At 47.8% G+C, this 14,072-nt stretch overlaps 1 long non-coding RNA gene across 2 annotated transcripts; it reads left to right on the top strand.

Annotated features, from left to right (window-relative positions):
* Positions 1-10,372: 10,372 nt before the first annotated feature.
* LOC147975447 (uncharacterized) lies at positions 10,373-13,606 on the top strand. Of its 2 annotated transcripts, none has more exons than XR_015602038.1 (3): positions 10,373-10,604; positions 11,941-12,015; positions 13,340-13,606. It is a non-coding gene; the product is annotated as an uncharacterized LOC147975447 (long non-coding RNA). The 2 variants fall into 2 exon arrangements; XR_015602039.1 differs by having other exon boundaries at positions 11,938-12,015.
* Positions 13,607-14,072: the final 466 nt, after the last annotated feature.

Raw genomic sequence — 14,072 nt, 5'->3', positions numbered from 1 at the left:
TTGGAGTTAGCAGCTGTAGTTCATGCACTCAAGACCTGGAGACATTTTCTTATTCGACATCTTTGTGATGTGTACACGGATCACAAGAGTTTGAAGTACATTTTCATGTAGAAGGAGATGAATCTTAGACAAAGGAGATGGTTGGAGCTTATAAAGGATTACGATATGAAGCTACACTATCACCCAGGAAAGGTCAATGTCGTAGCAGTCGCCTTGAGCCAAAAAAGTTATGCCAATACCCTTGTAAGCAGAGGATTTCCGGAGGAGTTAGTTGACGATCTCAAGAAGCTTCGTTTGGAGATAGTCCCACGAGGTTTTGTCGCAACAATGGAGGTTCAGTCAATATTATTGGGAAAGATTCGAGAAGCTCAGAAGGATGATAAGGATATTGCTGAGATAAAGAAGAAGATGAGTGAAGGAAAATCCAAAGGTTTTCGTGAGGATGAACACGACACTTTATGGTTTGAGGACCGAGTATATGTACCCAATAATGCAGAAATCCCGAAGTTAATACTACAGGAAACTCATGACTCGCCATACTCGATTCACCTAGGAAATACCAAAATGTATTTGGATTTGAAGGAGCGTTTCTGGTGGACTAGTACGAAGAAGGATATTGCCGAGTATGTAGCCGTATGTGATGTATGTCAGAGAGTGTAGGCAGAGCATCAGAAGCCACCAGGATTACTGCAGCCTATGCCGATACCCGAATGGAAGTGGGACAAGCTTGGCATGGATTTCATCACCGGATTACCCAGGACCCGATCGGGATATGATTCTATCTGGGTAGTAGTGGATTGTTTGACCAAAGTGGCTCACTTTAACCCAGTGAAGACCACCTATACGAGTGCGAAGTTGGCCAAGATATATATTGTTGGGGAACGTTGTAGAAAAAAATCCTACGGTTTCACCAAGATCCATCTATGAGTTCATCTAGCAACGAGTGATCGGATGCATCTACATACCTTTGTAGATCGCGAGCGGAAGCGTTCAAAGAACGGGGATGAGGAAGCCGTACTCGACGTGATCCAAATCACCGGAGATCCTAGCGCCGAACGGACGACACCTCCGCGTTCAACACACGTACGGTCAGCGTGACGTCTCCTTCTTCTTGATCCAGCAAGGGGGAAGGAGAGGTTGAGGAAGATGGCTCCAGCAGCAGCACGACGGCGTGGTGGTGATGGAGCTGCAGTACTCCGGCAGGGCTTCGCCAAGCTCTATGGAGGAGGAGGATGTGTTGGAGAGGGAGAGGGAGGCACCAAAGGCAAAGGTAAGAGGTCCTCCATCCCCCCACTATATATAGGGGGGCCTAGGGGGGGCGGCGGCCCTAGGAGATGCAATCTCCTAGGGGGGCGGCGGCCAAGGGGTGGGGGGCTTGCCCCCCAAGCGAGGGGGCGCCCCCTCCCTTTAGGGTTTCCCCCACCCTAGGCGCATGGGCCCTAGGGGAAGTGGCGCCCCAGCCCACTTTGGGCTGGATCCCTTCCCACTTCAGCCCATGGGGCCCTCCGGGATAGGTGGCCCCACCCGGTGGACCCCCGGGACCCTTCCGGTGGTCCCGGTACAATACCGGTGACCCCGAAACTTGTCCCGATGGCCAAAATAGCACTTCCTATATATAATTCTTTACCTCCGGACCATTCCGAAACTCCTCGTGACGTCCGGGATCTCATCCGGGACTCCAAACAACTTTCGGGTTACTGCATATACATATCCCTACAACCCTAGCGTCACCGAACCTTAAGTGTGCAGACCCTACGGGTTCCGGAGACATGTAGACATGACCGAGATTGCTCTCCGGTCAACAACCAACAGCGGGATCTGGATACCCATGTTGGCTCCCACATGCTCCTCGATGATCTCATCGGATGAACCACGATGTCGAGGATTCAAGCAACCCCGTATACAATTCCCTTCGTCAATCGGTATGTTACTTGCCCGAGATTCGATCGTCGGTATCCCAATACCTCGTTCAATCTCGTTACCGGGAAGTGACTTTACTCGTACCGTAATGCATGATCCCGTGACCATACACTTGGTCACTTTGAGCTCATTATGATGACGCATTACCGAGTGGGCCCAGTGATACCTCTCCGTCATACGGAGTGACAAATCCCAGTCTTGATCCGTGTCAACCCAACAGACACTTTCGGAGATACCCGTAGTATACCTTTATAGTCACCCAGTTACGTTGTGACGTTTGGTACACCCAAAGCACTCCTACGGTATCCGGGAGTTACACGATCTCATGGTCTAAGGAAAAGATACTTGACATTGGAAAACTCTAGCAAACGAACTATACGATCTTGTGCTATGTTTAGGATTGGGTCTTGTCCATCACATCATTCTCCTAATGATGTGATCTCGTTATCAATGACATCCAATGTCCATAGTCAGGAAACCATGACTATCTGTTGATCAACGAGCTAGTCAACTAGAGGCTTACTAGGGACATGTTGGTGTCTAAGTATTCACACATGTATTACGATTTCCGGATAACACAATTATAGCATGAATAAAAGACAATTATCATGAACAAGGAAATATAATAATAATCCTTTTATTATTTCCTCTAGGGCATATTTCCAACAGTCTCCCACTTGCACTAGAGTCAATAATCTAGTTACATTGTGATGAATCGAACACCCATGGAATTCTGGTGTTGATCATGTTTTTCTCTAGGGAGAGGTTTAGTCAATGGATCTGCTACATTCAGGTCCGTATTTACTTTACAAATATCTATGTCTCCATCTTGAACATTTTCATGAATGGAGTTGAAGCGACGCTTGATGTGCCTTGTCTTCTTGTGAAACCTGGGCTCCTTGGCAAGAGCAATAGCTCCGGTGTTGTCACAGAAGAGCTTGATCGGCCCCGACGCATTGGGTATGACTCCTAGGTCGGTGATGAACTCCTTCACCCAAATTGCTTCATGTGCTGCCTCCGAGGCTGCCATGTACTCCGCTTCACATGTAGATCCCGCCACGACGCTCTGCTTGCAACTGCACCAGCTTACTGCCCCACCATTCAAAATATACACGTATCCGGTTTGTGACTTAGAGTCATCCAGATCTGTGTCGAAGCTAGCGTCGACGTAACCTTTTACGACGAGCTCTTCGTCACCTCCATAAACGAGAAACATTTCCTTAGTCCTTTTCAGGTACTTCAGGATATTCTTGACCGTTGTCCAGTGTTCCTTGCCGGGATTACTTTGGTACCTTCCTACCAAACTCACGGCAAGGTTTACATCAGGTCTGGTACACAGCATGGCATACATAATAGAACCTATGGCTGAGGCATAGGGGATGACACTCATCTCTTCTATATCTTCTACCGTGGTCGGACATTGAGCTGAGCTCAATTTCACACCTTGCAACACAGGCAAGAACCCCTTCTTAGACTGATCCATATTGAACTTCTTCAATATCTTATCAAGGTATGTGCTTTGTGAAAGACCTATGAGGCGTCTTGATCTATCTCTGTAGATCTTGATGCCTAATATATAAGCAGCTTCTCCAAGGTCCTTAATTGAAAAACTCTTATTCAAGTAGGCCTTAATGCTGTCCAAAAGCTCTATATCATTTCCCATCAAAAGTATGTCATCTACATATAATATGAGAAATGCTACAGAGCTCCCACTCACTTTCTTGTAAACGCAGGCTTCTCCATAAGTCTGCATAAACCCAAACGCTTTGATCATCTCATCAAAGCGAATGTTCCAACTCCGAGATGCTTGCACCAGCCCATAAATCGAGCGTTGGAGCTTGCACACCTTGTCAGCATACTTAGGATCGACAAAACCTTCCGGCTGCATCATATACAATTCTTCCTTAAGGAAACCATTAAGGAATGCCGTTTTGACGTCCATTTGCCATATTTCATAACCATAGAATGCGGCAATTGCTAACATGATTCGGACGGACTTCAGCTTCGCTACCGGTGAGAAAGTCTCATCGTAGTCAACCCCTTGAACTTGTCGATAACCCTTAGCGACAAGCCGAGCTTTATAGATGGTCACATTACCATCCGCGTCTGTCTTCTTCTTAAAGATCCATTTATTTTCTATGGCTCGCCGCTCTACGGGCAAGTCAGTCAAAGTCCATACTTCGTTTTCATACATGGATCCTATCTCGGATTTCATGGCTTCCAGCCATTTGTCGGAATCCGGGCCTCCCATCGCTTCTTCATAGTTCGAAGGTTCACCGTTGTCTAACAACATGATTTCCAAGACAGGGTTGCCGTACCAATCTGGTGCGGAACGTGTCCTTGTGGACCTTCGAATTTCAGTAGGAGCTTGATCAGAAGTATCTTGATCATCATTAACTTCCTCTCTAGTCGGTGCAGGCACCTCAGGAACATTTTCTTGAGTTGCGCCATTTTCCGGTTCAAGAGGTAATACTTCATCAAGTTCTACTTTCCTCCCACTTACTTCTTTCGAGAGAAACTCCTTCTCCAGAAAGGATCCATTCTTGGCAACAAAGATCTTGCCTTCGGATCTGAGGTAGAAGGTATACCCAATAGTTTCTTTAGGGTATCCTATGAAGACGCATTTTTCCGACTTGGGTTCGAGCTTTTCAGGTTGAAGTTTCTTGACATAAGCATCGCATCCCCAAACTTTTAGAAACGACAGCTTAGGTTTCTTCCCAAACCATAATTCATACGGTGTCGTCTCAACGGATTTCGACGGAGCCCTATTTAAAGTGAATGCGGCAGTCTCTAAAGCATAGCCCCAAAAAGATAGCGGTAAATCGGTAAGAGACATCATAGATCGCACCATATCTAATAGAGTGCGATTACGACGTTCGGACACACCATTACGCTGAGGTGTTCCAGGCGGCGTGAGTTGTGAAACTATTCCACATTTTCTTAAGTGTGTGCCAAACTCGTGACTCAAGTATTCTCCTCCACGATCTGATCGCAGGAACTTGATTTTCCTGTCACGTTGATTCTCAACCTCACTCTGAAATTCCTTGAACTTTTCATAGGTCTCAGACTTGTGTTTCATTAAGTAGACATACCCATATCTACTCAAGTCGTCAGTGAGGGTGAGAACATAACGATAGCCACCGCGAGCCTCAACACTCATTGGACCGCACACATTAGTATGTATGATTTCCAATAAGTTGGTTGCTCGCTCCATTGTTCCTGAGAATGGAGTCTTGGTCATTTTACCCATGAGGCATGGTTCGCACGTGTCAAATGATTCGTAATCAAGAGACTCTAAAAGTCCATTAGCATGGAGCTTCTTCATGCGTTTGACACCTATGTGACCAAGGCGGCAGTGCCACAAGTATGTGGGACTATCATTATCAATCTTACATCTTTTGGTACTCACACTATGAACATGTGTAGCATTACGCTCGAGATTCATTAAGAATAAACCATTCACCATCGGAGCATGACCATAAAACATATCTCTCATATAAATAGAACAACCATTATTCTCAGATTTAAATGAGTAGCCATCTCGAATTAAACGAGATCCTGATACAATGTTCATGCTCAAAGCTGGCACTAAATAACAATTATTAAGGTTTAAAACTAATCCCGAAGGTAAATGTAGAGGTAGCGTGCCGACGGCGATCACATTGACCTTGGAACCATTCCCGACACGCATCGTCACCTCGTCCTTCGCCAGTCTCCGCTTATTCCGCAGCTCCTATTTTGAGTTACAAATGTGAGCAACCGCACCGGTATCAAATACCCAGGAGCTACTACGAGTACTGGTAAGGTACACATCAATTACATGTATATCACATATACCTTTCGTGATGCCTGCCTTCTTGTCCGCTAAGTATTTGGGGCAGTTCCGCTTCCAGTGACCACTTCCCTTGCAATAAAAGCACTCAGTCTCGGGCTTGGGTCCATTCTTTGGCTTCTTCCCGGCAGCTTGCTTGCCGGGCGCGGCAACTCCCTTGCCGTCCTTCTTGAAGGCTTTCTTACCCTTGCCCTTCTTGAACTTAGTGGTTTTATTCACCATCAACACTTGATGTTCCTTTTTGACTTCTACCTCTGCTGATTTCTGCATTGCAAATACTTCAGGAATGGTCTTTTCCATCCCCTGCATATTGAAGTTCATCACAAAGCTCTTGTAGCTCAGTGGAAGCGACTGAAGGATTCTGTCAATGACCGCGTCATCCGGGAGATTAACTCCCAGCTGAGTCAAGCGGTTATGCAACCCAGACATAGTGAGTATGTGCTCACTGACAGAACTGTTTTCCTCCATCTTACAGCTGAAGAACTTGTCGGAGACTTGATATCTCTCGACCCGGGCATGAGCTTGGAAAACCATTTTCAGCTCTTCGAACATCTCATATGCTCCGTGTCTCTCAAAACGCTTTTGGAGCCCCGGCTCTAAGCTGTAAAGCATGCCGCACTGAACGAGGGAGTAGTCATCGGTACGTGCCTTCCAAGCGTTCATAACGTCTTGTTCTGCAGGGAGAACAGGTGCGTCACCTAGAGGTGCTTGTAGGACATAATCTTTCTTGGCAGCTATGAGGATGATCCTCAGGTTCCGGACCCAGTCCGTGTAGTTGCTGCCATCGTCTTTCAGCTTGGTTTTCTCTAGGAACGCGTTGAAGTTGAGGAGTACGTTGGCCATTTGATCTACAAGACATATTGTAAAATTTTTAGACTAAGTTCATGATAATTAAGTTCATATAATCAAATTATTCAATGAACTCCCACTTAGATAGACATCCCTCCAGTAATCTAAGTATAACATGATCCTAGTTAACTAGGCCGTGTCCGATCATCATGTGAGACGGACTAGTCAACATCGGTGAACATCTTCATGTTGATCGTATCTTCTATACGACTCATGCTCGACCTTTCGGTCTTCTGTGTTCCGAGGCCATGTCTGTACATGCTAGGCTCGTCAAGTCAACCTAAGTGTTTGCATGTGTAAATCTTTCTTACACCCGTTGTATGTGAACGTTGGAATCTAACACCCGATCATCACGTGGTGCTTCGAAACAACGAACTGTCGCAACGGTGCACAGTTAGGGGGAACACTTTCTTGAAATTATTATGAGGGATCATCTTATTTACTACCGTCATTCTAAGTAAACAAGATGCAGAAACAAGATAAACATCACATGCAATCAAATAATAAAAGTGACATGATATGGCCAATATCACATAGCTCCTTTGATCTCCATCTTGGGGCTCCATGATCATCTTGTCACCAGCATGACACCATGATCTCCATCATCATGATCTCCATCATCGTGTCTCCATGAAGTTGCTCGCCAACTATTACTTCTACTACTATGGCTAACACGTTTAGCAATAAAGTAAAGTAATTTACATGGCGTTTCTCAATGACACGCAGGTCATACAAAAAATAAAGACAACTCCTATGGCTCCTGCCGGTTGTCATACTCATCGACATGCAAGTCGTGATTCCTATTACAATAGCATGAACATCTCATACATCACATATATATCATTCATCATTCATCACAACTTTGGCCATATCATATCACAAAGCACTTGCTGCAAAAACAAGTTAGACGTCCTCTAATTGTTGTTGCAAGTTTTACGTGGCTGAAATAGGGTTCTAGCAAGAACGTTTTCTTACCTACGTGAAAGCCACAACGTTATTTGTCAACTTCTATTTACCCTTCATAAGGACCCTTTTCATCAAATACGCTCCAACTAAAGTGGGAGAGACAGACACCCGCCGGCCACCTTATGCAACTAGTGCATGTCAGTCGGTGGAACCGGTCTCACGTAAGCGTACATGTAAGGTTGGTCCGGGCCGCTTCATCTCACAATACCGTTGAAGCAAAATAAGACTAGCAGCAGCAAGAAAGTTGACAACATCTACGCCCACAACAAATTGTGTTCTACTCGTGCAAAAGGAACTACGCATAGACCTAGCTCATGATGCCACTGTTGGGGGACGTTGTAGAAAACAAAAATTTTCCTATGGTTTCACCAAGATCCACTATGAGTTCATCTAGCAACGAGTGATCAGATGCATCTACATACCTTTGTAGATCGCGAGCGGAAGCGTTCAAAGAACGGGGATGAGGAAGCCGTACTCGACGTGATCCAAATCACCGGAGATCCTAGCGCCGAACGGATGGCACCTCCGCGTTCAACACACGTACAGTCAGCGTGACGTCTCCTTCTTCTTGATCCAGCAAGGGGGAAGGAGAGGTTGAGGAAGATGGCTCCAGCAGTAGCACGACGGCGTGGTGGTGATGGAGCTGCAGTACTCCAGCAGGGCTTCGCCAAGCTCTATGGAGGAGGAGGATGTGTTGGAGAGGGAGAGGGAGGCACCAAAGGCAAAGGTAAGAGGTCCTCCATCCCCCCCACTATATATAGGGGGGCCTAGGGGGGGCGGCGGCCCTAGGAGATGCAATCTCCTAGGGGGGCGGCGGCCAAGGGGTGGGGGGCTTGCCCCCCAAGCGAGGGGGCGCCCCCCTTTAGGGTTTCCCCCACCCTAGGCGCATGGGCCCTAGGGGAAGTGGCGCCCCAGCCCACTTTGGGCTGGATCCCTTCCCACTTCAGCCCATGGGGCCCTCCGGGATAGGTGGCCCCACCCGGTGGACCCCCGGGACCCTTCCGGTGGTCCCGGTACAATACCGGTGACCCCGAAACTTGTCCCGATGGCCGAAATAGCACTTCCTATATATAATTCTTTACCTCCAGACCATTCCGAAACTCCTCGTAACGTCCGGGATCTCATCCGGGACTCCGAACAACTTTCGGGTTACTGCATATACATATCCCTACAACCCTAGCGTCACCGAACCTTAAGTGTGCAGACCCTACGGGTTCCGGAGACATGTAGACATGACCGAGATTGCTCTCCGGTCAATAACCAACAGCGGGATCTGGATACCCATGTTGGCTCCCACATGCTCCTCGATGATCTCATCGGATGAACCACGATGTCGAGGATTCAAGCAACCCCGTATACAATTCCCTTCGTCAATCGGTATGTTACTTGCCCGAGATTCGATCGTCGGTATCCCAATACCTCGTTCAATCTCGTTACCGGCAAGTCACTTTACTCGTACCTAATGCATGATCCCATGAACAGACACTTGGTCACTTTGAGCTCATTATGATGATGCATTACCGAGTGGGCCCAGTGATACCTCTCCGTCATACGGAGTGACAAATCCCAGTCTTGATCCGTGTCAACCCAACAGACACTTTCGGAGATACCCGTAGTATACCTTTATAGTCACCCAGTTACGTTGTGACGTTTGGTACACCTAAAGCACTCCTACGGTATCCGGGAGTTACACGATCTCATGGTCTAAGGAAAAGATACTTGACATTGGAAAACTCTAGCAAACGAACTATACGATCTTGTGCTATGTTTAGGATTGGGTCTTGTCCATCACATCATTCTCCTAATGATGTGATCTCGTTATCAATGACATCCAATGTCCATAGTCAGGAAACCATGACTATCTGTTGATCAACGAGCTAGTCAACTAGAGGCTTACTAGGGACATGTTGGTGTCTAAGTATTCACACATGTATTACGATTTCCGGATAACACAATTATAGCATGAATAAAAGACAATTATCATGAACAAGGAAATATAATAATAATCCTTTTATTATTTCCTCTAGGGCATATTTCCAACATATATGACCAGGATCGTATGTCTGCATGGAGTTCAAAGGACCATCATATCGGATAGAGGGACTCAGTTTACTTCGAAGTTTTGGCATCAGCTGCACCAGACTTTGGGAACCAGGCTAGAGTTCAGTACAACCTTTCACCCGCAGACAAATGGACAGACCGAGAGAGTCAATCAGATTCTGGAGGACAGCTTGAGATCTTGTGCGCTAGATCATGGATCCAGCTAGGATGATAATTTGCCGTACGTGGAATTCTCATACAACAACAGTTATCAAGCTAGTCTAAAGATGGCCCCTTTCAAAGCCTTGTATGGAAGGAGGTGCAGGAAACTGTTGTTGTGGGATGTAGTTGGAGACCGTCAGTTGTTTGGACCGGATTTGATCAAAGAATTCAAAGAGAAGGTTAAGTTGATTCGCGACATACGAAAGGTACCTCAGTCCAGGCAGAAGAGTTACGCAGATTCAAAACGCAAGGAGGTAGTCTATGAATTCGGAGACAGAGCAAATTTTCGTGTGTCACCTCTCTGAGGAGTTAAACATTTTGTAGTTAAGGGAAATTTAGCCCCGAGATTTGTAGGACCATACCGAGTTTTGGAACGTATGGGAGAAGTTGCCTACAAGTTGGAGTTACCCGAAGGACTGTCAGGAAATAAATAAAAGGGCCCATGTGGCCTGGGAGAAGCCCAGCCCACAACCCCCCACTCACCTTCCTCCTGCTACAGGAAGCATAGGTGGGCGTGGCGGCCATCCCGACCACCATGGTCGCCGTGGCGGCCATCCCCTGGCTACCCTGGGGCTTAAGACCGCCCCTCTCTTCCCCGAACCCTACCCCCTTTCCCTCGCGCCCCCATCTCCTCCTCTCGCTCTTCCCCGCGGCGGACCGAAGCCGCCGTCGCCGCCTCGTCCCCACCCTGCTCGACGCCGTCTCGTCCTCGACCACCGCCGCCCCGAGCTCCGGCGCCTCCCCAAGCTCGCTATAGCACCACTGCAGGGCCCCTGTGAGCTCCTATTCTTCCCCCTGGCCCCCTTCTTGCACGCGCCCTCTAGCCGTAGACACCCCTCTAGCCGAAGCTCGTCGTTCGCCATGGCCTCAAACTCGACCTAGCAGACCTTGGCCAGGACCTGTCCGCCTTCCCCTTGAGCTCCTCTGGACGAGGTCGCGCCTGCACATGCCCCGCAGTCCTGTACGTGCTTGTGCGCATCCACCCGTGCTCGTCGCCGCCGTTCCGCACTTGCCGGCGCTGCGTCCGGAGCTCCGCTACGGCGCCCCTGGCCCGCGCCCTTGGTTGCCCCGCCTACGCCTGCTGCTGCTTCACCCACACGCTGTCCATCCCCGCGGCTGCCTCGCCAACACGGCGCCAGCGCACTGCTGGCTACTGCTCACCTCGCGCTCAAGGCCACGGCCCTGCACCCCGTACAACTGCTCCCTTGCCGCTGTTGCAACCCTGCTGTTGCTGCTGCTTGATTGCGTCGCTGCTGCCGCTAGTACTCTGCTGCTCTTGCTCGCTGTTGCTTGCTGCCCCAGCCGCTCCGTGCTGCTCCTCTCTACTGATGCTGCTGCTCTCTGTCGCGTTTGCGTGATGCTAGGCATGGCCATGTCCAAGGCCAAGCGCATGTGCGCGTATGTGTGTGGTTGGCTTGGGCCGCTACAGCCACGGCCCATGTCTAATTAGGAGGAATCCTAATTAGTGTAGCCTAACCCCCTGTTAGCACTAACATATCCACTAGTAGACACTACATATGGGCCCCACTGCTAAATTTACTAGATAAACAAATCTGTTGAATACTAGTCTATGGCATGTGGGACCTCCCTTGATTAAATTAGTTAGATGTTTTATTAACGCATGTGGCAATGACATGTGGGCCACACATCTTGTTGGCCAGTCAATTTGACTCGGTCAACCCAACCCATTGTCCCACTTATAATACACACTGGTTAGCACAGCCCATGTGGAAGAGGTAATTAGATATTTAATTTCAAATTGATTTAACTAGAAAATCTTATAAACTTTGGAAATTTATATAAAATAAACCATTACTCGGATGAAAATAATTTATATATGAAAGCTGCTCAGAAAAATCCAGCGAATCCGGATACGGGGCCTGTTTACCTGTCAGGTGCCTCTAATTAGCTGAAGATGGAACATTCCCCCTCCGGTCATCTGTCTGACACAGGTCCGAAACCGGGAAAACATTCCCGGTTGAATTCCCCCTTCACCTATATCGTGTAGCCGTACGTTAGGTCACACCCGGTACAGCATATTGCCATGTTATGCTTTATGATGCTTTGTTTGCTTTATATTTATTGTTTCTTCCCCCTCTTCTCTCTAGTAGACCCCGAGACCGATGCTGCCCCTGTGATCGACTGCGTCTCCGATGACCCTTCCTCCTTTACAGCAAAGCTTCCAGGCAAGCCCCCCCCCCCCTCACCAGATATCACCTATTCTTCTCTCTACTGCTTTCATTAGAGTAGTGTAGCATGTTACTGCTTTCCATTAATCATATTATGTTGCACAGCCTGTCATTGTTGCTACAGTTGTTGATACCTTACCTGCATTCCTAAATGCTTAGTATAGGAAGCTAGTTTATCATTACTGGCCCTACATTCTTGTCCGTCTGCCGTGCTATACTATCGGGCCGTGATCACTAGGGAGGTGACCACGGGTATATACTATATACTTTATACATGATACATGTGGTGACTAAAGTCGGGTCGGCTCGTAGAGTACCCGCGAGTGATTCACGGATTGGGTGTTGAAAGGACCTTTGTCCCGATGGCCCTCTGTGTGAATCTTTGTGGCAGAGCGACATGGTAGGTTGAGACCACCTAGGAGAGAGGTGGGCCTGGCCCTGGTCGGCGTTCGCGGTTATTTCAAAATAACACGCTTAACGAGATCTGGGTATTTGATCTGAGTCTGGCCACTGGCCTATACGCACTAACCAACTACGCGGGAACAGTTATGGGCACTCGACATCATGGTATCAGCCGAAGCCTTCTTGACGTCAGCGACTGAGCGACGCGCGCCGGGTTGGACTAGAACGCCTGCTCTTGTATAAAGGAGGCTAGGTTTGCTCGCCGGCCGCGTATGTAACGTGCAGGTGTGCAATGGGCGATGGGCCCAGACCCCCTGCACCATATGATTTAGACCGGCGTGATGACCTCTCTGTTGTGCTTCGGTAGGGCAGCGACGTGTTGATCTTCCGAAGCCGGGCATGACCCAGGAAAGTGTGTCCGGACAAAAGGGATCGAGCGTGTTGGGAAATGTGGTGCACCCCTGCAGGGAAGTTTATCTATTCGAATAGCCGTGTCCTTCGGTAAAAGGACGACCCGGAGTTGTACCTTGACCTTATGACAACTAGAACCGGATACTTAATAAAACACACCCTTTCAAGTGTCAGATACAACCCGGCGATCGCTCTCTCTCACAGGGCGACGAGGGGAGGATCGCCGGGTAGGATTATGCTATATGATGATACTTGGTGAACTTACCATCTACTCTCTTCTCTATGCTTCAAGATGGAGGCTGCCATAAGCGTAGTCTTCGATAGGCCCAGCTACCCCCTCTTATTCTGGCATTCTGCAGTTCAGTTCACAGATACTACCCATTTCATTGATACCAATGCATATGTAGTGTAGATCCTTGCTTGCGAGTACTTTGGATGAGTACTCACGGTTGCTTTGCTACTTCTTTTTCCCCTTTCCCGGTTATTGCAATCATATGATGGAGTCCAGGAGCCAGAGGATTCCGAGGATGATTCTACGTGGAGTTCGGCTTCGAGGAGTAGTTAGGAGGTCCCAGGCAGGAGGCCTTGCCTTTTCGATCGTTACTACTTTTGTGCTAGCCTTCTTAAGGCAAACTTGTTTAACTTATGTTTGTACTCAGATATTATTGCTTCCACTGACTCTTCTGTCTTCGAGCATTTGTATTCGAGCCTTCGAGGCCCATGGCTTGTAATATAAAGCTTGTATTATTTTAATTTGTGTCTAGAGTTTTGTTGTGATATCTTCCCGTGAGTCCCTAATCTTGATTGTATACATTTGCGTGTATGATTAGTGTACGGTCAAATTGGGGGTGTCACAAGTTGGTATCATGAGCTGACTGCCTGTAGGAATCCCCCTTCCAAACTCCTTGGCCGAAATTGAGCCTAGACATTGAAAAACTTTTACTAACATGGCTGTGCGGCTTACGGGCCCACGTCGCCATTGGGTGGTATTAGGATCTTTTACTCCTCGTCTATACTCTGGGACTCTGATCTCTCTTCTATTCGGGTTAAATAATTTTACTAACTCTGGCTTTAGGATCACGTGGTCACTTCCACCCGGAGAGCCCTTTATTACAGTTGATCACCAGCTTCACCAGAACACTTCAAAGATATTCTTCGAGATTCTCTCGAGAACATGTGCTCATCACTTTGAAAAATTCCCGACCACCGATAAATCCTTATGGATAAATACATACACTTGT

This window comes from Triticum urartu, chromosome 4A (assembly GCF_056163025.1).
Source record: "Triticum urartu cultivar PI428250 chromosome 4A, HENAU_Tu73, whole genome shotgun sequence".
Lineage (NCBI taxonomy): Eukaryota > Viridiplantae > Streptophyta > Magnoliopsida > Poales > Poaceae > Triticum > Triticum urartu.
This window is presented reverse-complemented; position numbering and strand designations above follow the sequence as displayed.